The following is a 25394-nucleotide window of genomic DNA, read 5'->3' on the forward strand; positions in this document are numbered from 1 at the left end:
TCAAACCAGAGACAATTTATAAGAGACATGCCACTTCCTTAATCCTCAATACAACTATATAACAGGGTATATACAGAACTTCTTAAGTTGAATTTAATACATTTTACTACCTTTTTCAAAGGGTTAGTTCACCCAATAATCAAAATGATTTTATTAATAACTCACCCTCATGTCGTTCAAAACCCGTGAGACCTCCGTTTATCTTTGGAACACAGTTTAAGATATTTTAGATTTAGTCCGAGAGCTCTCAGTCCCTCCATTGAAGCTGTGTGTACGGTCTACTCTCCATGTCCAGAAAGGTAAGAAAAACATAATCAGAGTAGTCCATGTGACATCAGAGGGTCAGTTAGAATTTGTTGAAGCATCGAAAATACAATTTGATCCAAAAATAGCAAAAACTATTTTCTTCAACTGGTTTATTGAATCGAACTGTCCGAAAGAAGTACTGATGATCTAAAAAACAGATGCAACTGACTCTCTGATGTCACATGGACTACTTTGATAATGTTTTTCTTAGATGAACGGAGGCCTCACAGGTTTGGAACGACATGAGGATGAATTATTATAAAGGTTTTAGTGAACTAACCCTTTAATACCTTCAAAATAGTTTTTAATACCAGCGCGACTTCAAGCTGCAACTGTAGTGGCGTAAATTAAATATCTTTCCAAATGGAATAACATATTGCATCACAATGTAACGAGGTCATTATAACTTAACATCAACACTGGAATCAAAAACTGCCCACAGAGATAAGAATAGAAATAAAGACAGAAGAGGAAGGAGATATCTTCTTCATAGATCATTAGTCAGTCTGATGAGTGAGCAATCTAAAAAAGAGGTGGCCATGAAGTAAGCACAGGTGTTATTAAAATAAATTAAGCTGATACTTTTAAGTAAAGCAGAGGGATTAATCAAGTGTCCCTTTGTCCATAGTCTTGGACAAATCTTTGCAGAAAATATGGCTTCGCAATTGCTTTATTAGACAACCTTAACCTGTAATTATAGCATTGTTAACCTAAAGTAAAACATGAGCCAAGTGTTGGGCTACATTTGACAGTGACAGATATGTCAGGACTGTTTTGTCAAAGTTAGATCATTGGTTCTCCAGCTCTGACTCACTATTGGTGGTATTCAGGATACGATTAAACATACAATAAAATCATTTAAACAAAATCTCTATAATGTATCTTTGGCTTTATCAGAGCAATGCTAAACTTTAAGATTAAGCATTACAGTAAGTCTATAACACTATGCCCATCACAAGCCATGTCAATGTTAGTCACAATGGTGGTACTTGGAAAGCCATATATTTTCTAAGGGGGTACTCTGTGAAAAGTTTAAGAACCACTGACATAGATATTTAGTCAATTTGAGAGGTGGAGCTTAATTAGCTCATTTAAAATTTAATGCCTGCTACAGGTCTCAAAAAAGTTGGCACGGGGGCAACAAATGGCTAAAAAAGCAAGCAGTTTTGAAAAGATTCAGCTGGGAGAACATCTAGTGATTAATTTAGTTAATTGATATCAGGTCTGTAACATGATTAGCTATAAAAGCTTTGTCTTAGAGAAGCAGAGTCTCTCAGAAGTAAAGATGGGCAGAGGCTCTCCAATCTGTGAAAGACTGCGTAAAAAAATTGTGGAAAACTTTAAAAACAATGTTCCTCAACGTCAAATTGCAAAGGCTTTGCAAATCTCATCATCTACAGTGCATAACATCATCAAAAGATTCAGAGAAACTGGAGAAATCTCTGTGCGTAAGGGACAAGGCCGTGGTCTTCGGGCTCTCAGACGACACTGCATCACTCATCGGCATGATTGTGTCAATGACATTACTAAATGGGCCCAGGAATACTTTCAGAAACCACTGTCGGTAAACACAATCCGCCGTGCCATCAGCAGATGCCAACTAAAGCTCTATCATGCAAAAAGGAAGCCATATGTGAACATGGTCCAGAAGCGCCGTCGTGTCCTGTGGGCCAAGGCTCATTTAAAATGGACTATTTCAAAGTGGAATAGTGTTTTATGGTCAGACGAGTCCAAATTTGACATTCTTGTTGGAAATCACGGACGCCGTGTCCTCCGGGCTAAAGAGGAGGGAGACCTTCCAGCATGTTATCAGCGTTCAGTTCAAAAGCCAGCATCTCTGATGGTATGGGGGTGCATAAGTGCATACGGTATGGGCAGCTTGCATGTTTTGGAAGGCTCTGTGAATGCTGAAAGGTATATAAAGGTTTTAGAGCAACATATGCTTCCCTCCAAACAACGTCTATTTCAGGGAAGGCCTTGTTTATTTCAGCAGGACAATGCAAAACCACATACTGCAGCTATAACAACAGCATGGCTTCGTCGTAGAAGAGTCCGGGTGCTAACCTGGCCTGCCTGTAGTCCAGATCTTTCACCTATAGAGAATATTTGGCGCATCATTAAACGAAAAATACGTCAAAGACGACCACGAACTCTTCAGCAGCTGGAAATCTATATAAGGCAAGAATGGGACCAAATTCCAACAGCAAAACTCCAGTAACTCATAGCCTCAATGCCCGGACGTCTTCAAACTGTTTTGAAAAGAAAAGGAGATGCTACACCATGGTAAACATGCCCCGTCCCAACTATTTTGAGACCTGTAGCAGAAATCAAAATTGAAATGAGCTCATTTTGTGCATAAAATTGTAAACTTTCTCAGTTTAAACATTTGCTATGTTATCTATGTTCTATTGTGAATAAAATATTGGCTCATGTGATTTGAAAGTCTTTTAGTTTTCATTTTATTAAAATTTAAAAAACGTCCCAACTTTTCCGGAATTCGGGTTGTACAAAGAATACAGTATATACATAAACAGAAATAGCATTTAACAATTTAAGAATAAAATTTATTATCCAAAATGAGTTTAACTGTTACAGTGAAGAGTCAGAGATGTTCTGATCAATTGCATCATTTATTAAACGATGGTCAGGTATAACCAGAATCGAAACCAGAAACAAGCAGAGATTGGGGCAGGCAGCAGAGAATCAGAGTTGGAATACACAGTCCAAAGGTCAAACACGGGAATAACAAACACAGGGAAAAAACGCTCAGAAATGTTAGACGGGGCTAAACAAGACTGAGATTGATTGTGCGGCTTAAATATGTGTCTGTGTATTAGCTGCAGGTGTCTAATTGTCTATTTGGCTGATGAATGAGGTGCAGGTGTGGCAAGGTGATTGTGATGCAGTGACTCATGGGGAATGTATTTCGGGTGTGGTGCAACAGAATGAAAGGTGCTAGTGTCCAAGTGATTATATGGTGACATCTGGTGGTTAATGGAAATAGGAGATGCCTGAGTCCTGATTGGAGTGCCCTATATAAGAGTTCATGGGCACTCCAGCTGATGATCATAACACCAAGGAGCGGCTTCCAGACGCTCTAAACAATCTAGGAGGGTGGAGGAGCGGAGAAGGAACCGGGGGAGGGCTGGAGGGCCAGGTCCACATGGAAGTGGATTGACCGTGGACCGAGACGGTGAAGACAGAGCAGGAATCCAGGGTGGAGCAGGTGGAACTGGAGCCCACCGGGGAGGCGCAGGCTGAACTGGAGCACACCGGGGCGGAGCAGAGGACCACCGCAGATGAGACTGAAGCCCACCAGGGCAGAGCAGAGGACCACCACAGCCGAGCAGACGAGACTGAAGCCCACCGGGCTGGAGCAGAGGACCCCCACTGCCGAGTCGATGGCACAGGAGAGCAAGTCTGGTCAGGTGGGACTGAAACAGAGAACATAAACAGGTTAATAGCGGCCTCCGTGGCCGTGATGAGATGGTAGCTGGCCTCTGTGGCCGTGACAGGGATATTATATCTCTTTACTGTATATCTCTCTCATGACTTTAATACTAAAGATTTAACAAAACTATACTTTCTAAATTGCCTACATGTCAAAATTAGTACATGACTAAAATGTCTTTATAGAAAAATCCTAATACTGAACATAAGTCATGTTTTTCTCTTGCAAAAATTAACCATGCTTTTAAAGTAAAAATACAGTGACCATGCTTTTTTTTGGCAATACCATTTGTATTTATTTTTAAATAAATACATTTGTAAATAAAATTTTAATTTGTGGTTACCATGGTTTTACAATAATGACCATTGTGTTTGGATTTATATTAAAATCATCTTTAATTTTCATAAGAGTTGTGTTGTTGTCTGCCCAAGCTCCCCGTTAACCTAGCCTATTATAAAATATGATTATTTATCTGCTGAATTACTACTGTAACATTACAATAGATAATGATGTCCTTTATACAGATTTTGAGTGATGACTGTATGTAAGTAAACAAAGACAAAACTACAATAGCATCTTTACAGATGAAACTGACCTGTGTTTGAAGCCCTGAACAGTAGTTTATCTTCTCTGCTCCACCTGTGTGCTTCCACAGTCCACTCCATTCTCTCTTTCACATTGATTACTATGAGTCTGATCCAAACTGTTTGGCAAAGGCGCGGAGAGCACGTGAGCCGAAGGAAGCATTGACAGTCACAACTAACCGATTCAAGATTCAAGATTTTTATTCGTCACATACAAAATTATATATAGTATATATAACCAGCAGTGAAATGTGAGTCAGGTCCGCTCCATGGACAGTGCAATTATTAAAGAAAACAACACAGATTAAAATATACATAAATATAGCTATGTAAGAATGAAATAAAAGTAAACAATAAAAATATAAGAATAAAATATTAAAAAGATGTATATTGTACTCTACATACATGCTGCTCACATATTATTATTATTATTATTATTATAGCCCACTTTGTGCTGATTACAGTGAGATTAGACTTTAACCATTTAGATATTTATAAGAAACTGAAAAAAGCTCAAATGTCAGGGCATGACGAAACTTCTCCAGGCTCCAAAAATACTCTTAGACTCCAGAGGGTTAATCATTAAACACACTCCTCCGCCTTTGGATTTGCCGGCCTCGGCTGTCCTGTCCATCCGTAAAACAGAGAAGTTTTCAGACGGCGTTACAGCAGCGTCCGGGACCAAGGGCGTGAGCCATGTTTCAGACAAACAAAGGATGTTACTGTCCCTAATGTCCCGTTGGAAACTTATCCTGGCTCTAAGATTGTCCATCTTATTCTACAGAGACTGGACATTGGCAAGCAGGATGCTCGGTAGAGGAGGGCTGTGTGCTCTTTTTTCGCAGTCTGTTACGAATCCCAGTGCGTTTCCCGCGGTGTTTCTTGATCCGTCCCCTCGGGTGGTTATTCAGGTGGCCATTGTTCATCTCGGCGTTCCTGAGAATCTCAGATGGCCACGATGGGTTGGAGGATAAAGTGTCCTGAAACAGGTCAGTGAAGCGGTGTCCAATGTCCAAGAGTGTTTCTTTGTCGTAAATGATCAGTGCAGAGGTTATGTGTGTAAAAAGAGAAAGCAAAAGTAGGTAAAAAAGTAAATAAAAACATAATCTAAGCGGAGCACCTGGATGGCGAGCGGACTTGGTGGCGCCATCTTGTTTTTTCATGATTTAGTAGAGAATTCATTATCGAATGGTGGATTTGGAAATAATCGCTTTAGTTCATTCGACATGCAATTATAAATTATTTCATAATAATATTAAAATAGTGGGCCATGTCTTCCAGGCCACCAAGAACTGTCCCGGTTCTCCTGATGGCCAGTCCGCGCCTGATTTCCACAGACACGCAGAACGTGCAGGATTCATATATTGTCTTTTTGCAGCTTAATATTCACAGACACTAGTCCATATCATGCTTTGATTCAAGTGTACTGACCTACTTTTGATTTATTCATCCAAAATGTGGCATATTCCATCCACGTTAGGCAATAGGAATTCTGCTTTTGTGACCTGGTTCTACGAACCAGACTGTGTTTTCTGCATTGCAGAAATTATAGGGCCATATGTCTGTGAGAATATATTTAAATGTAATCCCCTTTGTAATCGTTACCATTTAAATAAGTAACTAATTTAATTTAACAAAAAAATCTGGTTACAGTTACATTTATTTTGTAATTAAATTACGTAATGCAGTTACATGTAACTAGTTACTCCCCAACACTGATGACAAATATATGCCTATTTTATTGTTTATTGCATTATTTATGATGTACTTGTTTTAATGTGATTTTTTTTTTTATATATATATATTTTTCTTGGCACTTTATTTGTAATGTTTTTATTTAACTGCGAAAATGTTGACATTAATGCAGATGTTAAGTGTTATTATTCAGTGGCAAATTCACCTATATCAGTCCAAAAATAAACAAAAGACAAAAAAAAATGGTTAGATTAATCGACTAATAAATAAATAGATATATTAACAGATTGCAAAAATAATTGATAGTTGAAGCCCGAAAGATATTTAGCATGAAGTGACTATCAAACTGTCTTATTATTTTGTAAGTAGGCTGGTATTTCTGACATAGGATTGTTATGCTTGTTGTAATTAACTTTTAGTGCTATTTACATTCAGACCTGTTAATGTTAGTTTGGCACTTTTGAAAAAAAAAAAAGTTGTTCAGGATACTTCTGTATTTTATATTTCGGTTTATGTAGAGCTTCACATTTTAATAAGGATCAAATGAGTTCAGCTTTGAGAATAAAAACCAACCTGTTTGTGTCTCAGTATCTTCATGTTTGACTCTGAATGTTTCTTTAATCCTCGTGTCTTTATTCTCCTCTTTAATAAACGCCATCTTTGTAACAATAATCTGGGTGCATCTCAATCAGCTCTAGTTCAGTAGTCGGCACACTGGTGAGATAAAGTGAGATTTAATGACATTAAATTATCTGATAAGCCAAATAAAAACACACAAAAACAACTCTCAATACTAGCACAAAAAAATAAAAACAATGACGCTGAAAAGTTTATATTAAGTATTTATGAACGTATATGATTATATTTTATTTAATTTGTAGACCACATATTTCACATGAAAACATTTCCAGTTTGTAAAAGGTGTCATTAGGAGGTTTGGGGGCAGGGTTTCACTTAAAAGTATATGTAACCCCTCTCTCCCAGGACCTTATAAAAGAAAAATCAATAGAACAAAAAAATAATAGAGAATGCTAGTGTTAGAAGGTTATTATTAATAATTCAATTAAAATAAGTAGAAAGTACAGAAAAAGAATAAAGAATACTAGTGTTATAGGCTATTTTCTTTTTAAATAAAAGTAGTAGTTAGAATAGAAATACAAGTGCAAATGTTACAGGGTCAAATTTAATATATTTTTTTAAGTAGCATTAGAATAGTGAGTGATACAGTAAGAGGGTCAAATGAAGATGAAAGAGATGTGTTTTCAGCCGTTTATTGAAAATATTAAAGGAACACTCAACTATATTTGAAAATGGGCTCATTTTCCAGCTCCCCTAGAGTTAAACTGTTGAGTTTTACCGGTTTTGAATACATTGAGCTGATCTCAAGGTCTTGCAGTAGCACTTTTAGCTTAGCTAAGCATAGATCATTGAATCATTTTTTTGTTTGTTTGCTTGCAGAAAAATTCAGTGACAGACACTTCTGTTTTATCTGTCTCTGGGCTCCAATAATCCTGATCATGAAATCTTTTTTGAGTGTTTAGGATTTTATTATAATTAGTCTATTTACCTTTATTTATATAGCGTTTTAAACAAAAAAGATTGTGTTAAAGCAACTGAACAACATTAATTAGGAAAACAGTGTGTCAATAATGCAAAATGATATTTGGATATTAGAAGCATATTAGTGTGTTATGTGTAATGTGTAAACCAGGTTAAAGAGATTGTTCTTTAATCTAGATTTAAACTGCAAGAGTGTGTCTGCCTCCCGCACAATGTTAGGTATGTTATTCAAGAGTTTAGGCGCTAAATAGGAAAACGATCTGCCGCCCGCAGTTGATTTTTATATTCTAGGTATTATCAAATTGCCTGAGTTTTGAGAATGCAGGGGACGTGGAGGATTATAATGTATCAAGAGCTCATTCAAATAGTGAGGTGCTAAACCATTCAGGGCTTTATAAGTAATAAGCAGGATTTTAAAATCTATACGATGTTTGATATGCTTGTGTGAAATTCAGTAACGAAGTGGGGTGACAATATAGGGAAGTGAGACAGGAACTGGCGGAACTGGAACCCCTCCCTGAGTTTAACTGGGGAACAGGAGCCCTTCCTTGGCCTAACATGGGAAACAGGAGCCCGTCGTGGGCGTAACTCAGGAACAGGATCCCACCAGGGACCTGACTCGACTCTGGAAGGTCAACGGGGACCTGACTTGACCCTGGAAAGTCCACGGGGACCTGACTTGACCCTGGAAGATCAAAGGGTCCTGATTTGACCCTGGAAGATCAACGGGGAACTGACTTGACCCTGGAAAATCAACAGGGAGCTGACTTGACTCTGAAAGATCAACTGTGGCTGTCATCTGTTGCAGTGGCTCTGGGCTGGCAGAAACAACCAGGATATATATAGACAGGCGCAAACAATGTAAATGGGAACAGCTGGAAAAAGGGAGATTCAAGATCGGTTTCTAATTAACTAGTTCTTTAGGGTGAAGTTGTGTTTTTTTTATGAGTGGCTTACTAACAGCCAGTTTGAAGGTTTTGGGGACATATCCTAATGACAATGAGGAATTAATAATTGTTAGAAGAGGATCTATGACTTTTGGAAGCACCACTTTTAGGATCTTAGATGGAATAGGGTCTAACATACATGTTGTTGGTTTAGACGATTTAACAAGTTTATACAATTCTTCTGTAACAATTGAACACAGGAAGCGAGAGATCCAATAGCAGTGTATTTAATGGGGTAATCCAAAAATTGTAGTCCAAGAACAGGCAAGAGGTCATAACACAGAATCAATCCAGAAAAAAGAAAAACTAGAAAACATAAGGGAACGTGAGAAAACCGGGTGACGGAAAACAAGGACTCCATGACACAGATAGAAAACAGACCGGTTATATAGATAGGTGAAGACGATGAAGGTGGAGACAGCTGAGTGCAATTAACAGGTGTGCAAGTAACCTTGATGAAGGGACAAGGCTTTGTGGGAAATGTAGTGCCTGCAGTGGGGTGCCTATGGGGAAGTGAGAGAATGGAGAAAAAAACCTTGGGAGAAACCAGGCTCAGTTGGGGGGCCAGTTCTCCTCTGACCAGACGAAACCAGTAGTTCAATTCCAGGCTGCAGCAAAGTCAGATTGTGCAGAAGAATCATCTGTTTCCTGTGGTCTTGTCCTGGTGGTCCTCTGAGACAAGGTCTTTACAGGGGATCTGTATCTGGGGCTCTAGTTGTCCTGGTCTCTGCTGTCTTTCAAGGCTGTAGAGGTCCTTTCTAGGTGCTGATCCACCATCTGGTCTGGATACGTACTGGATCCGGGTGACTGCAGTAACCCTCTGATCTGGATACAGACTGGATCTGGTGGCTACAGTGACCTCGGAATAAGAGAGAAACAGACTAATATTAGTGTAGATGCCATTCTTCTAATGATGTAGCAAGTTCATCGAGTGTTATGGGAAGTGTTCCCGGTTCCGATTTACCTAATTAATGCAGCCTAAAAATCCTTTAACGGATTTGGATATTAAAAGCATATAGATGAGGGGGAGGGACGGAGGGCCAGGTCCATAGTGGGAAACAGAGACAGGAACTGAAAAAAAAAACCAAACAACAACCACAAGGAGACCAGGAGGGAGGTGGACCGGCGGAGGACCAGGATGAGGAATGGAGGGCCAGATCTATAGAGGGAAACAGAGAGAAAAAAAACAAAACAAAAAAACAACAACAAAAAAAGGCCAGGAGGGAACAGAAAGTTCAGGGGCCCAGGGCAGAGCCAACAGGGCAGGAATCCAGGGTGGAGCAGGTGGAACTGGAGCTGCGCGGTCAAGACAGAAGCCCACCAGGGCAGCGCAGAAGACCACCACAGCCGTGCGGTCGAGACAAAAGCCCACCAGGGCGGCGCCAAAGACCACCACAGTGGGATCGATGGCCCAGGAGAGCAAGTCTGGTTAGGCAAGCCTGAAATAGAGAACATGAACAGGTAAAGGGTGGCCTCCATGGCCCTGAGGAGATGATAGATGGTCTCCATGGCCATGACAGGATAAGTCGAGCACTCAGGAAGTTCGGCTCAGACGTGACGAGGCTCTGGAAGTTCCACAGAGATGTGGAGAGGCTCTGGTAGTTCCGCAGAGACGTGGAGAGGCTCTGGTAGTTCAGCAGAGACGTGGAGGGGCTCTGGTAGTTCAGCAGAGACGTGGAGAAACTCTGGTAGTTCAGCAGAGATGTAAAGGGGCTCTGGTAGTATAGCAGAGACGTGAAGAAGCTCTGGTAGATCCATGATGATTTGACTTGGGTTCAGGAAGATCAACGGTGACTTGACTTCGTTCAGGAAGATCAAAGGTGACTTGACTGGACTCCGGAAGATCAACGGTGACTTGACTTTGCTAATGAAGATCAACGGCGACTTGACTTTGCTCATGAAGATCATTGGTGACTTGACTTTGCCCATGAAGAACACCAGTAACTTGACCTTGCCCATGAAGATCATTGGTGACTTGATTCGACTTCTGAGGTCTAACTGTGGTAGTGCAAATAGTGTTGTAAATGGTGACTTGACTCGACTCTGGAGAGTCAACGGGAATCTGACTCGACTCAGGAGGGTCAACGGGAACCTGACTCGTTTCTGGAGGGTCACCGGGAACCTGACTCGACTCTGGAGGGTCACCTATGGCTGTCATCTTGTGCAGTGGCGCTGGGCCGGCGGCCATCTTGTGCTGTGGCACTGGGTCGGCGACCAACTTGTGCTGTGGCGCTGGACTGGCGGCCACCTTGTGCAGTGGCACTGGGTCGGCGGCCATCTTTTGCTGTGACGCTGGGCTAGCGGCCATCTTGCGCAGTGGCTCTGGCCTGGCGACCATTTTGTGTAGTGGCGCTGGGCTGGCGGCCACCCTGTGCAGTGGCGCTGGGCTGGTGACCACCTTGCGCTGTGGCGCTGGGCTGGCGGCCATCTTGTGCTGTGGTGCTGGGCTGGCGATCACCTTGTGCAGTGGCGCTGGGCTGGCGGCCATCTTGTCTGGAGACACCGGTCTAGAGTCGGCCCTCTCACCTTGAGAGACAGGTGTGGCTGGGGTATCCCACTGAGACCGATGTTGTAGGTATATTATGAACCCCCAAAAATCCAAGATCTCCAGCTCATTCATTTCCCATTCTGGCACAGGGTTATCCAGACAGGCGTTGAATAAGTCTTACAGGGCCTCATCATTATACCCCATTCCTACCACCATGTTCCAGAACATTTGCGCCAAGCCACCCACCTCACTCCCCTTTTGACGGAGGGTGGTTAGCTTTTGGAACCTCGCCCTCCGCTCCTCCACACTGACTGGGGAACGGATATGAAGTCCCACACCGCTGGATCTTGGCAGGATGGAGTCCTTCTGTAACGATTGAACACAGGAAGCGAGAGATCCAATAGCAGTGTATTTAATGGGGTAATTCAAAAATCGTAATCCAAGAACAGGCAAGAGGTCATAACACCGAATCAGTCCAGAAACTAAGGATGGCTGAAGCGAAACAGTCGTTCCGAAGCTTTGCGAGATCCCGAAGCGCAGATGTGTCGAAACACTGATCCGAAGCGTGATTCGAAACACCCATGTCACGTGACTATGACCAAACGAAGCCTCGAACTGTTTCACTAATTGTTTCATCAGGTGTGGTCCGCCGAATCAGCGTTTGATTGGAACGGTCGGGAAAAGACCACACAATCGCACATCTGTATAAAAGTGAAATAAGTGCATTTTGACCTCGTGGGTTTTTGTGAGAGGAGTTTGACTTTGAGATAGCGGATTTTTGGTGATATAGTGACATAGTGCGATTTGATTAGTTATAGGCAATTTAGACTTACATTTAAATTTACACAACACATTGACTGAGAGGCTAGAGACAGACAGAGTATACATATAGTGACACATTAATAGATACATAGATATAAATATATATAGACAGCTAGATTAATAGATAAATACATATATAGATAGATTACAGATACATATATAAATACATATATTATAGATAGATACATATATAGATAGATTATAGATACATATATAAATACATATATTATAGATAGATACATATATAGATACATAGATTATAGATACATATCTAGATACATAGATCGATTCATATATAGATAGATAGATTTGGATAGATAGATAAAATGGAAGCTCCCCAGAAGAGATGCCGTACATCTGTGGTGTGGGAGCATTTCCATTTAGAAACCCCAAATAAAGTGAGATGTGTGTATTGTGATCGGCAGCTAGCCTACTGCAACAATACATCATCCATGATGCGCCATTTGAGGAGCACTCATCCTGCCATTTTGCAGGGTGCAGAGGATGGCATTCCCCCTGTACCTAGGCCTGCTACTGACACTGCTGGGCCATCTAAGCAAGGTATGCATTGTTTGGGATATAATTATAATTGAAATATAATTACAACCTTTTGGGACACTGTTTATAAAGTTTATAAGTTATATAAAGCACTGATTATAAACACTGGAAGGTTTCCAAATAATGAACCAGTAGGCTATACTTTTAATAGATGTGCACTAATTGAAGCTGTATTTTTCCAATGTATTTGTCTGAAAGTATGTTTTGTCTTCTCTTTTAAAAGTCAGACAGAGGGAATTGGATGAGGCTCTTATAAACATGGTGGTGAAGGATCTGCAGCCCTTCACCATCGTGGACAATGGGATTCAGGGCATTTGTGAACAAGCTTGATCCAAGCTATGTCCTCCCATCCCGGAAGGTGCTTAAAATAATGGTCAGCGAAAAGTACAACAAAGCCAAGGAGAAGACAATGGAGGACCTACAAAAGGCCGAATTTGTTAGCCTTACAGCTGACATGTGGTCCTCCATTAATATGGATGGATATCTTGGTGTGACTTGCCATTACATAACACCAGAGGCAAAAATGGCAACTGTTGTACTGGGTGTAAGGAGGTTTTACCAAACCCACACAGCCCAGCATCTCATGGAGGCTAAAGCCTTGCTAATGGCTGAGTGGGGAATAACCTCCAAAGTTCAGTGCATGGTGACTGACAATGCATCTAACATGATCCTAAGTGCCCAGCTACTCCACCTTCGCCATGTCCCATGTTTTGCTCATACTTTAAATTTGATTGTGAAAAAGGCACTAGATCAAACCCCAGTCATCAATGAAATACGCCAGAAGGCCAGAAAGATAGTGGGGTTGTTCAGATCCAGCTGCAAAGCAAAGGACAAGCTTGTGGAGATGCAGAGCTTGATGGGAAGACCAACTCTGAAACTGATACAGGAGGTTGACACGAGATGGAACAGCACATTTGACATGCTACAGCGCTTGTATGACCAACGTGAACCAGTGGCTGCTGCACTTTCCAACTTAAACAATGATACTGCTCCCCTGACAAGTATTGATTATGACATTATTCAACAATCATTGTCAATACTGCAACCATTCAAACTCGCAACAACAGAGATGTCAGAGGAAAAGAGAGTGTCTGCTTCAAAGCTTATACCACTGTACAGGATGTTGCAGCACAAGTTTGCACAGAAAAAAGGAAATGCAACGCAGGAATCAACTGTTCAATTAGCAGTGTTGGGGAGTAACTAGTTACATGTAACGGCGTTACGTAATTTAATTACAAAATTATTGTAACTGTAATTAGTTACAGTTACTAAAAAAAAATGAGTAATTAAATTACAGTTACTTATGAAATTTTTTACGATTACAAAGAGGATTACATTTGAATATTTACACACATCCACATACAGATTTAACTGATTTCTTTCCCAAATTGCACTGACTATTCTGAGACATACGCCCTAATAATTTCCGGGATGCGGAAATACAGTCTGGTTCGTAGAATCCAGTCATAAAAACGGAATGCCTAACGCGGACGGAATATGCCACATTTTGGATGACTAAATCAAAAGTAGGTCAGTACACTTGAATCAAAACATGACATCGACTAGTGTCTGTGAATATAAAGCCCCAAAAATGCAATATATGACTTGCACATTCTGCGTGTCTGTGGAAATCAGGCGCGGACTGGACACCGGGAGAACCGGGACAATTCCCGGTGGCCTGGCAGCCGATTTTGCCGCACTATTTAATATTATTATTGTATAATTGCCTGTCGAATGTACTAAAGCGATCATTTGCGAATCCGCCATTTGATAATTAAATCTCTAATAAGTCATGAATTGTTAGTCGTGACTCGCGCGCTCTCCGCGCCTCCGCCAAACGGTTTGGATCAGACTCAGAGTAATCAATGCGAGAGAGAGAGTGGACTGTGGAAGCGCACAGCTGGAGCAGAGAAGCAGAACTACTGTTCAGGGTTTCAGGTCAGTTTCATCTGTAAAGATGCTTTTTTGTCGTTGTTTTTTTATTTATTTAGTCAAGCAGCAGCACGTTGCTCATCAGTCATCACTCAAAATACTATATAAAGGACATCATTATTATCTGTTGTAATGTTACAGTAGTAATTTAGCTGAAAAAAAAATCCGATTTTTTTTAATAGGTTTAGGGGGAGCTACGACAGACAACAACACAACCCTTACGAAAATTAACATTTTAATATTTAACTATAAATCCAAAGAAAATGGTTACTATTGTTTAAACTGTGATAACCAAAAATGTAAAATTATTTTACAAATGTATTTATTTAAAAATAAATACAAATCCATTTGCAAAAAACAAAAAAAAAAACAAGGTTATTTTACTTTTATATAGGCTAATAAAAGCATGGTAATTTTTTGTAAGGGAAAAACATGACTCGTGTACAGTATTAGGATTTTTCTATGAAGATATTGTAGTATTGTAGAGTATTGTATTGTAAAGTGCAGTTTTGTTCAATCTTGAGTATTAAAGTCACGAGAGAGATGGATAACAGGGCAAAATAAAGAGACTGAAGAGAAAAATGGAAGTGAAGATGCAGTTCAGGACAGAACTTATAATTATTTTGCATGTCCCCAAATTAAAGATTTAAACCTTTTTTATGTCAGGTCCATACAAAAAATAGTTTTGTCCATGAATTTGTTTGTATGAGTTTGAATTTCCCAGTCTGAATTTTTTTCCCAGTCCGCCCCTCCTGTAAATTAATGGCAAAGACATGGTTTCATTTACTACACATAGGCCTACTGAAGCTCGCAGTGTTTTCAACCTCTGCCGCCTCAATATAGGAGTACACGAGCACATAAACATAATTTCTAGAACTGCTCTGTGTCACTTCATGTGCATTTTACTTATTTTGAGAAAACTATCATCATATACAGAGACAGCAGTTTCAAAAAAACACCAATGTTTCAGGAGTTTAGTACACAGAATACGTCACATGCTTATTAGATAACTGTATTTAAGTTGATGTATATACTTTTATTTATTATTCTTAAATTTTCACAAATTTAGAAAAGTAATCAAAAAGTAATCAAAAGTAATTAGTTACATTACTTTAATAAAGTAATTGAAAAAGTTACACTACTATTACATTTTAAACAGGGTAACTTGTAATCTGTAACCTATTACATTTCCAAAGTAACCTTCCCAACACTGTCAATTAGGTAGGCCACAATGACCATACTACCCATGTGATTGGCCATAACTGTCATATTATTGTCATTATTATAAATATGTGTTCACATCTGCAAGAAGGTCTGCACTCCAGATGTGGAGGTTATGAGAGTTTTAGAGCCTTGGCACTGGCTACACTGCTGGACCCAAGGTTCAAAAATGTGGCATTTGGAAATGCTGCCAAAGCCCAGGAAGCTGAAAAGCATATCACACTGGAGTGTGCTTCACTGATGCGTTCAAACACAAATCCTGGTGAGCAGTTTCAGTCTGTGTTGTGTTATGTAATCTGAATCATGTAATATAATATATCCTTCATATATGCCGTCAGTTTAGGATTTGTTACTAATTGCTGTTTTCATTTTTATTCAGACCCAGAAATGTCAACATCGCACCCATCATCATCATCATCACCATCAACATCAACACCAGTAGAAACACAGGACAGTTTATGGGAACTTTTTGATACTCGCATCCATCAAACCAAGATGATACACAATGCTACAGCTGATGCCACAGTGGAAGTGAAAAAATACATCAACGATGCGTATTTGCCCAGAACTCATGATCCACTAACTTAGTGGAAAGAGAGAGCAGTAATCTTTCCTCATTTGTATGTCCTTGCAAAAAAATATCTTTGTATGCCAGCAACAAGTGTCCCTTGTGAGAGGATTTTTTCAAAGGCTGGAGAAATTATCTGTAAAAAAAGAAGTAGGCTAAGTCCTTCCACAGCAGATAAATTAATATTTTTGAATAAAAATCTCTAAAAAAGTGAGACATTGTGGCTTGATTTCTTTTATTAATATTAATTTTTCATGACCAAAATAACATTATGCACAGTGAGGAGCCTATAGGTTACAAGCTTCACATATTAGAACATTATAATAATAAAAAAACAACAAATTTTTTTAATGGCTCGTCAAGGTTGTTTCAGATCAACACCTGCAAGTGACCACTAGGTGTCACCGTTGAGACGGGTGTCGGATTGATTCGAAGCCTCGAAACAATATGGCACATTTGGTTCAACTGTTTCATTGGTTCACGAGGCCTCGATTTTGCCATCACTACCAGAAACAAGAAAAACAAGAAACTAGAAAACACAAGGGAACGTGAGAAAATTGGGTGACGGAAAACAAGGACTCCATGACAAAGATAGAAAACAGACTGGTTATATAGATAGGTGAAGACAATTAAAGTGGAGACAGCCCAGTGCAATTAACTGCGATGAAGGCACAAGGCTTTGTGGGAAATGTAGTGCCTGCAGTGGGGTGCCTATGAGGAAGTGAGACCACTAGTGGACACCCAGGGAAACACAGACCAGACAATGTGACATCTTCCTCCTATAGTTGAGAATGAGTGGAACTGTTCCTCAGGGGATCTATAGTGCACAGTCTGATTCAATGCTGTGTGTATTTCATGCCTCATAAAAGGTATGAAAGTCATCCTCAGAATACTTCATCTGCCATCAGATATGCAATCTGGGTTATATGAAGCAACTATTGCAGACATACTGTGTAAAGTGTGTTTTACAGCTGTTTAAATATGAGAAACACCATGCAAACAGCCAACACCTGGTTATTTCAGACAATTTAAAACTTTGCAAGGACGTTTCCTTGGAGAAAATGACACGTATGGCACCTGGTATAGGTCATATCTGGTCCAAACACACAAAGTCAGAACTCAACCTAAAACCAGTTTCTTACACACATATACAACAAATCACAACTGACTAAAACCAGCTTGATGTATGTGGGCCAAATCCAGAACTTATTTGTCCCAGATGAGGCCTGGAAGTGTACACAAAACACCAATTCTGCTTCTTCACTGAGATCTCATTCATTAATGCTGAATGTGTCAACTGTTAGATGAAAAACACAAGGCAGGATGAACACATTGCTATTTTGTACATACACACAAACTTTAGAGCATGGACCTTTTACTTTTTTCTGCTATTGCAGGCTCATTTTGCAAATGTAAGCTATTAATTTCAATTATAGACAAGCACAAACTGGGTGCTTAATGCAAATGTAATTAGCCCCATTTACAAAATTAGGTGATTATGTTTGTCCATCTATGAAATGTGTCTTTGTGTATAGAGACAAATGAATGATGTTAATCACTGTCTGTAACTTCAGTTTGATTGTGTATATTTGCAAAGACACTGATGAATGCATCAGAAAACAGTCTTGAGCATTTGGTTTTCTTTCTTATCAAACACAAAACAACGTGTTAAATCGTAAGGAATTCCAATTTTAAACAATTTTAATCTAAACTGTATTTTTTATAGCACCTTTCAAGAACCCAAGGACGCTTTACAAAATAATGCAATGAATTGGCAAACAAAATAACAGACAATCAGACAAACAAGTGTTGACAACATAGAACTACAGATAAATAACAACAAGAGTTCATGCAATCATATGATGAACATCAATTATGTCAAAAAGGTGTAGAACCAGAAAGGTAAATGAGTTATTTAGAGAAAAAGTGAATAGATGTGTTTTGAAACTTAATTGTCTGGAGAGAGGAGGCAGCATTTTTTAAGCTGTTTTTTCATTTTAACTGGCTCCACTTCCAAAGATGCACAAGTTCAAGGCGACTTTATTTAATTTCCCTCTAGATTTAACAAAAACTTTTTTTTCGTGTTCTAGACATAACAAAATAGCTGGTAACTTAAGAAAGTAAAAAGAACAAAATAACTCTTTGCTTTTCTGATTGGATAGTTTAAATGGCCCACCCGGCGTGAAAACAGCCTCTCCTCCTTGGCTTTTCCCTATGCCTGTAGTTGACATTTAGTTACATGAAGAAAAACATAACAAGGAAAGAAATATGTAAACATATATAGCAGTGCAGCAATACATTGAACAAACTTATTATAGCATATAATATACTTAATATAGCATATTGCAAATATACACAGATGGCCCTAAAGATCCTGAAGCAGCAGGATGAAAATTTTAAAACAGATAATATATCTATTATTACTACAGACAATAGCTATATTCCTAGCTCTCCAGTGGATAGAAGTAGAGCCAATAAGATCATATTGTACAGACTCCCTTTCAGTTTTAAATAGCTTGCTAAGTGGAATTTCAACAACAAGGCAAGAAATTATTTTTTATGTGTTTTTGAGTTTATTTAAAATAAGACAATTTGGTTTTATGGTACATTTTCTGTGTGTACCATCACGTGTGTGGAAGGAAATGAGGAGGCAGACCATCTGAAACTTGCACAAATTGCAATCAAAAATATTTAATGAATTAATTATGTCCTTAAAAGAAAAAAGACTGATAAATAGAAATCAGGATACGGTTGTATTAAATAAAATGTATTTTTTTCTATGTTTAGAAAATATATGTTTTTAATTGGCTATAGTTCTCAAACAGCCAATTATTATGCGCTCCATACTCCTATCCAGTAGATGGCGGGAATGTACCATTAATCAACCCCCCATTGACACCAGAAGAAGAAGAAAACGCCCTCTTTTTTTTGTTCTGTTCGAGCTCTACAGCTGCAGGCTTGTATTCAGTGAGAGTTGAGTAACAAACCACTTTCAGGAGGAACCGTGAACAAAGAGTCCTCACGCTTTCGGGCGCAGCCGCAGAGAGTCTTCTGAGGAGAGGTGAGCAGGTCTCTCATATTTAAACAACTGTAAAACACTTCACACAGTATGTTTGCGACAATAAACGAGTTCGCTTCTGTCATGTTTTCATCGAGTAAGCGGTTTGTGTGTTTTCTGACTTAGACATTTAGCAGCAGGCAGTAATAGGTTTATGTGAGGAAACATGTCAAGTTAATTAAGAACTGAGCGAGTTTATTATTTTGTATGTTCGTGTAAATGATTGTTTCAATGTATGCAGTGATAATGTTCCTGATATTCTGCTAAATCCAGTGCAACAACCATAAACAATGCCCAATCATTGTTTCAAATTATTTTCATTATTACAAGGTTGTAGTAAATGCAAACTGACTTGCTGAACGTGAGCTGCAACAATTTGTGTAACGTTACTTGTATAAAGATTGGTAGTTGAGGTAAATAGTTGAGTTTGGCACTTGTTTACTGTGTTTATAAGAAGAGAAGAATTGGCAAAATGTCACCTGTATTAAGTAATGCGGGACACTAGCAATGTACTATAAACCTTTGAATGGAAAATGATTTTGTTGAATTATGATGATAAAAAAAATCAACTGTAGTAAGTAATTCTTATCACTGGGATCCTTCTACAAGTTTGTATGTTATTAAAGGCTACCATTTGGGCAATTTCTACATTTAAAATCAAATTTGAACTGTGAGACCGTCCTTTTAGGCATCATGTGGGGTTATAACAAGTCAAAGCATTCTCAGGTGTAAATATACAACTATAATGCACCTTGGCAGTAGTCACGGGCAAAAATATCACAGTTTCACGGTATCACACTATTGCAGGTAGCCTACAGCTCTAAAATGTGTTATTTTTAAATGTCTTGACAAAAAACAAACAAAAAAAAAACGTATATTTTGATCAGCAGTATTTGTAATTTTTTTTCTTTGATTTGTTTCCTAAAATATCTACTGATTTGTGGGCTTTTCTGCAGCTATTTTTGATGTGGATGGTTGATTTTCTGCTAAAGCTACTGCTGCCCTAAAAAGAAAAAAAATAAAGACAGACGTGTTCATTTAACCTAAAACAGTTAAATTTTTGTTTATCTTTTAATTAAAGTACTCTTGCAAATACTTGTTTTAAATATATATATATATATATATATATATGTATAATTCCATGTATCTAATTAGTGTAATTTAGTAATGGCCCAATTTGAAGCAAAAAACTGGTTGTTTTGACTAACTTAGTGAAATTAATAAATAAATAAACTAAATAAATATCGGGGCCGGCACTCTATAAATGCGAGAGATGTTAAAGCCCTGCATGGGCCCTATCCCGGCCCATGTCCTACAGTTTCGCAGAATTACAAACCAAAGCCCATCTTTTTTTAACCTTCTGCCAAAACAGTTTTACAATTTCAGCTACTAAAATAGTTTTGTTTTGTATGAAATGGCAAAGTGATTATATTTTGTTTCAGTATTTTATTAAGTTAGAGAAATGTTTGTATAATTTTTATTCATTAAATATGCGTTTTAGTTTAAGTATCAGCCAATCATATAGGGCAGACTGTCTGTTGTTTAGCCTATTTGATCAATTTAGCCTTAATAAATGTGCGCTGTTAGAGGAATACCCAATCGTTTGTGTGGAGGTGGAAACTGAAGCATGCTTTACAGGACATAGAGGCATCAGTGAGATCACTTGTAATTGGAAACATTTTAAAATACGCTGTAATTTTTGCTCATAAAGGTAAGAATAATACAGCATTCAGATCTGTAAAGGATCTACTTTTATTTGTGTGCACTCACAATATCAACAAAATGTTGTGCTTTTATAAAATACAGAAAAAAACTAAACAAAAATAAAACGGGATGCTTTCTGCAGTTTTGGTTTTGAGCAGGAGCGCTTCTGATAAACCGAAACTCAGATTGCCTCACTGACTTGACAAACATATCATCTATAGAAAGCTTTAAATTATTACTTTAAAATTAAATTATCATTATAAAATCCGTAAAGATGCATTTCATTTAGAGTTTCCAATCAGGCATTATTACATATGTATTATATATATTAATACATTATTATTATTATTATTGGGTTATTTTATTATTAAATTATAATTTCTGTACACCGCAATAATTTGGCCTTCACCTGATATAATATTGAACAAAGTTTGCTTTGTTGCTTGTGGGCTTGCCTTCATTGTTTAAAACTGAAATATTTATTTAGATTTATTTTTTATTAATAGAAATTTACCAACTCACCCCTCGGAACTTTTCGGGGGGCGCTATTTTCCACTAATCCACTGCTGCTCGCATGCTCTGATGATAATAGCTTTGTAAGACTATGAACCCTATCATACACCCAGCACAATGCGATGCAAAGCACAGTGCAAGTGTGTTTGCTAGTTTCAGTCCGGCGCCGTTTGCATTTTCCCGTCCAGCGCCACGTTGTTTAATTAACAAATGCATTTTTGTGCATTCATTTGTGCGCCCATGGGCGTGCTGGTTTAAAAAAGAGGTGTTCAGGCTATTTTAAGGAGCTGAAAATAGACTGCGCCATAGACCAACTCAAACCTGGTCTAAAGTCTAATGTCAATGACGCAACTTTTTTTTTGTTATTTAAAGAGCGCGTTGGTAGAAAATGCGCCTCTGGGCGGGTCCGCAGTGTGCGTTGACTTTGCTTATTACACACAGGGATGCATCACACAAACATGCCAAATATTAAAAACAAAAGGATTACAGTGTAAAAGAATATTATTGTGTAGGCTACATAAATATAAAATTTAATGATTGATAGTCATTGCGTGTATTAGAATTAGGCTACTTATTTGCAATTTAGCCTATTATTACTTATAATGATTAATGAAATTGGCTAATTAATTGAACAGTTGTGCCAATACAGACACACATATATTAACTGACTCATCGCGTGGAGCTATTTGAAAGCCTGTACTAGGGCTGTCGCGGTTAAGAAATTTCCCCTGTGGTTATTATGCGTGGCTCAATAGCGTGATATGCGGTATTACCGCCGTTTTTTTTTTTTTTTTAACATACCTTATTTATCCTGATTCTGCATACAAAGCTCTATCGTTGAGTTATGTAGCATATATTGTTGCTTTTTTAACTGACAAGAGAGACACGTTTTAAAACATTTTTGTTTATTGTTAAATGCCAAACAGCAACAAGAACATGCGTTTTCCAAAAAAAAAATTTTTTAAGAAATCAAAGAGTTCTAACGTAATTACACGTATTTGTGCGCGACTTTGGACAGCAGTGGAAATCTAGACTGATTATCGCGAATCCACTGTCCCGGTGGGCCAGTGGTGGAGTCGATCACTCCTCATGCAGATAGCGTGTGTGAGCTCGTTATCTGCTCACGCTCTCTTGGGTATGGGCACTGACGCGGAGGTTGACCGTGACTTCAGCTGGTATGCCTGTTACTTTCACGGCTGTATTTTACAGATTTCGCAAAGGCTTCAGCTACTCCTAACTGTCGGCCGGTCTCAGCTGTTCTTTTTGATGTTGCTCCGCGATCTGATGCTTGAGGGGGCAGCTGCGCTGGATGACAGGGGACACTCTAAAACGCTTAACATGGCTTAATGTACTAAGACAGTGTTATTAACAGACCAAACTCACTAAAAATCATACTAATAAAGTATACTATCTATAAAAAAAATCAGATGAGCCCTGAATATGAATGCAACTCGTTTAATAACACGTTAAGCCTTTTCCTCCCATAGAAAACCATCATAAGAAAACGCTTAATGTGGCTCAATGTACCAAGACAGTGACTTTTAAAAACCAAACTCACTCAACATTATACTAATGAAGTATACGATGTACAAAAAAAAAAAAAAAACCCCGATGATCCCTGATTATGAATGCAAGTCGTTTAATAACACATTAAGCCTTATGATGGTTTTCTATGGGATTATTAACGTGTTGAACGTGTTATTAAACGCGTTGAATTTATATTCATGAATCATCTGATTTTTTGTAGGTAGTATACTTTATTAATATGATGTTTAGTGAGTTTGGTCTGTTAATATCACTGTATTGGTACATTAAACCACATTAAGCGTTTTTCCCGTTAAGCGTTTTAGAATGTCCCGATGACCTCAAATTAGATGTATTGCCGCGTCACAGGAACCTTTTTTGCAGCAAATTTTGCATATCGGCTCATCTATATTCGCTGGCTCGCCCTTTTCATTGGGTTAAAAGCCAAAATGTTCCCAAACTGGCGACGTGACATTGGGTTGGGACGAGATCGAGCACCTCCCATCATTTCAGCCGGCCTATTCAAAACAAACGAAGCACCATAAAGCTATCACGGCTCGCGAGAAGATTACAGTCATAACCATATTGTATCATTAATTTATTTAACATTGAATGCACAGTGACAAATTGAAAAAACAAGAAGGCCGCAGCCTCATAAAAAAAAAAACTGAACACTGCGGTTGCCGCGGTTTCTGTGGTTGCTATCTTTCCTCTGCGGTTTGCATGTCAATACCGCGGTATTACAATATTGCGGTTATCGCGACAGCCCTAGCCTGTTCTGCTACTTCATCCCATGCTGCCTTCACTTCGGGAAGCTTTGGTGGATTCCTGCTTGTCCCGTAGATGATCTACTTGCGTGCTTTAACTTCGAGCATGAGCAGATCGGTTTCTTCACTTGAGAAGCGTTCAGCTTTTCTGCCAAACAAATTCCGCCATGTAAATAGAGATCCACCATGGTGCGAGCGCATCTTGCTCTTAAAGGGAATAGGAGATGACACTCTGATTGGTTTATTGAACGTTACCCCCATTACTTATTAAGAGAATAGGGACAACCCATTCCAAAAATGCGCCCCGGGGCACAGACCATTTTTCTGTCGTCAAAATAGCAAAAGTGGATTTGGACACGCCCTGAGTGCATCTGCGCCGTGCTCTTTATACTTTGCGTTTAGATCGTTAAAATAGGGCCCTCTGTTATTAGGAAAATTAGTGATAAGTAAAAATTTGGATCTGATTCTTTTGCATTGAAAAAAAAAATATATATATATATATATATATTTTGATATTGCATTTTTCTGTCTAATTTTGTTACTTTGAATAAAACTTATTCAGGTCACAATAATGGGTCACAAATGTACAATGTACATCCAAAACAAAACGTATTGGCTTCCATGTTATTTAAATCTTACCGAGGCGAGTCAAACTCTGTTTCATTCAACTGTCCGACGTGCTTTCTCTTTAAATGTTCATGCATCACCAAGGTGCTGCCGTGATACGCAAGGACTGCTTTGCAAACCATGCAGGTAATCTTTTTATTCGCCGTATCCAGGCTAAAATGCTCCCAAACTTTAGATGTTTTGGTACGCACAGCTGCTGCGTTATCGCTCAGCAGAAAAGCTAATGCGCATGTGCGACTCTCGGCAGAGATTGTAATGAAGAGAGATGCCTCACTCGGTCGGAAAAAAACATGTCTGGCGACAACTTCGACAATGAAATTCATTGTTGACTATTTCTATTATCGATTTTTGTCGACAACGTCGACGAATCGTTGCAGCCCTAAAACTCTTACAAAAGTACTTTGTAATATTTAAAATAATAATTTTTAGGTTTTCAGCAAAGTGCATCCAGACTCTGTTTTCACTGCATCCCTAAAAATTATTTACAAAAATACAACACTATTTGTAAAGCCCAATTTTTACTTCTGAGTCGAACCTACGCCGTAGCTAGAACCTAAGCTCGTAGGTTGTGTGTAGCCTATGCCGCAGTCTGACATGCACCTCTTCAAAAATCTAACAGCATGTCAATTCTACACAGACAGCACGATACGCTTCTTCTTTGGCTTTTGTCATGGTACTACAGGTTACACAAGCAACATGCCGTGGACACTGCAGACTAGTGTTGGCATGTTTACTGCACGACGATGCTGACAACGACACAGAAGTATAAATAAAAAGCTGATGCATAGCCTATGGAATAAAGGCTACAGCGTAGGTCCAACGCAGAAGTATAAATCAGCCTTAAGGATCTGGTTTCTTTAAAGAGAGAATTTGGAGTGTGTAAATTTAAATGTAAAAATTGAAATGTGTAAATTAGTTTATAATAAGTAAACTGTTGTTTTTCCACACAGAAATTCATGTTCAGTGTAGCTCATCCCACAACAATCACGCAATTCACCAATAAATGCTGGAATATTCCCATCAGTTTATAAGTGAAGAGGAACATCAAATCGTCAGGAAGACCGAGTTC

At 38.7% G+C, this 25394-nt stretch overlaps 1 protein-coding gene across 1 annotated transcript in view; it reads left to right on the top strand.

Moving 5' to 3' along the window:
- The first annotated feature begins 19044 nt into the window (after positions 1 to 19044).
- Positions 19045 to 25394, top strand: part of LOC132099141 (zinc finger protein 239-like) — an 8369-nt gene continuing 2019 nt past the window's right edge. The window contains exons 1-2 of the mRNA XM_059505605.1: positions 19045 to 19193; positions 25276 to 25394. The exon at positions 25276 to 25394 is cut by the window's right edge and continues 78 nt beyond it. The gene's annotated coding sequence lies outside the window, so the exon portion shown is untranslated. The remainder of the gene's footprint in view (positions 19194 to 25275) is intronic.

The sequence above is a fragment of the Carassius carassius genome, chromosome 22 (genome assembly GCF_963082965.1).
Source record: "Carassius carassius chromosome 22, fCarCar2.1, whole genome shotgun sequence".
NCBI lineage: Eukaryota > Metazoa > Chordata > Actinopteri > Cypriniformes > Cyprinidae > Carassius > Carassius carassius.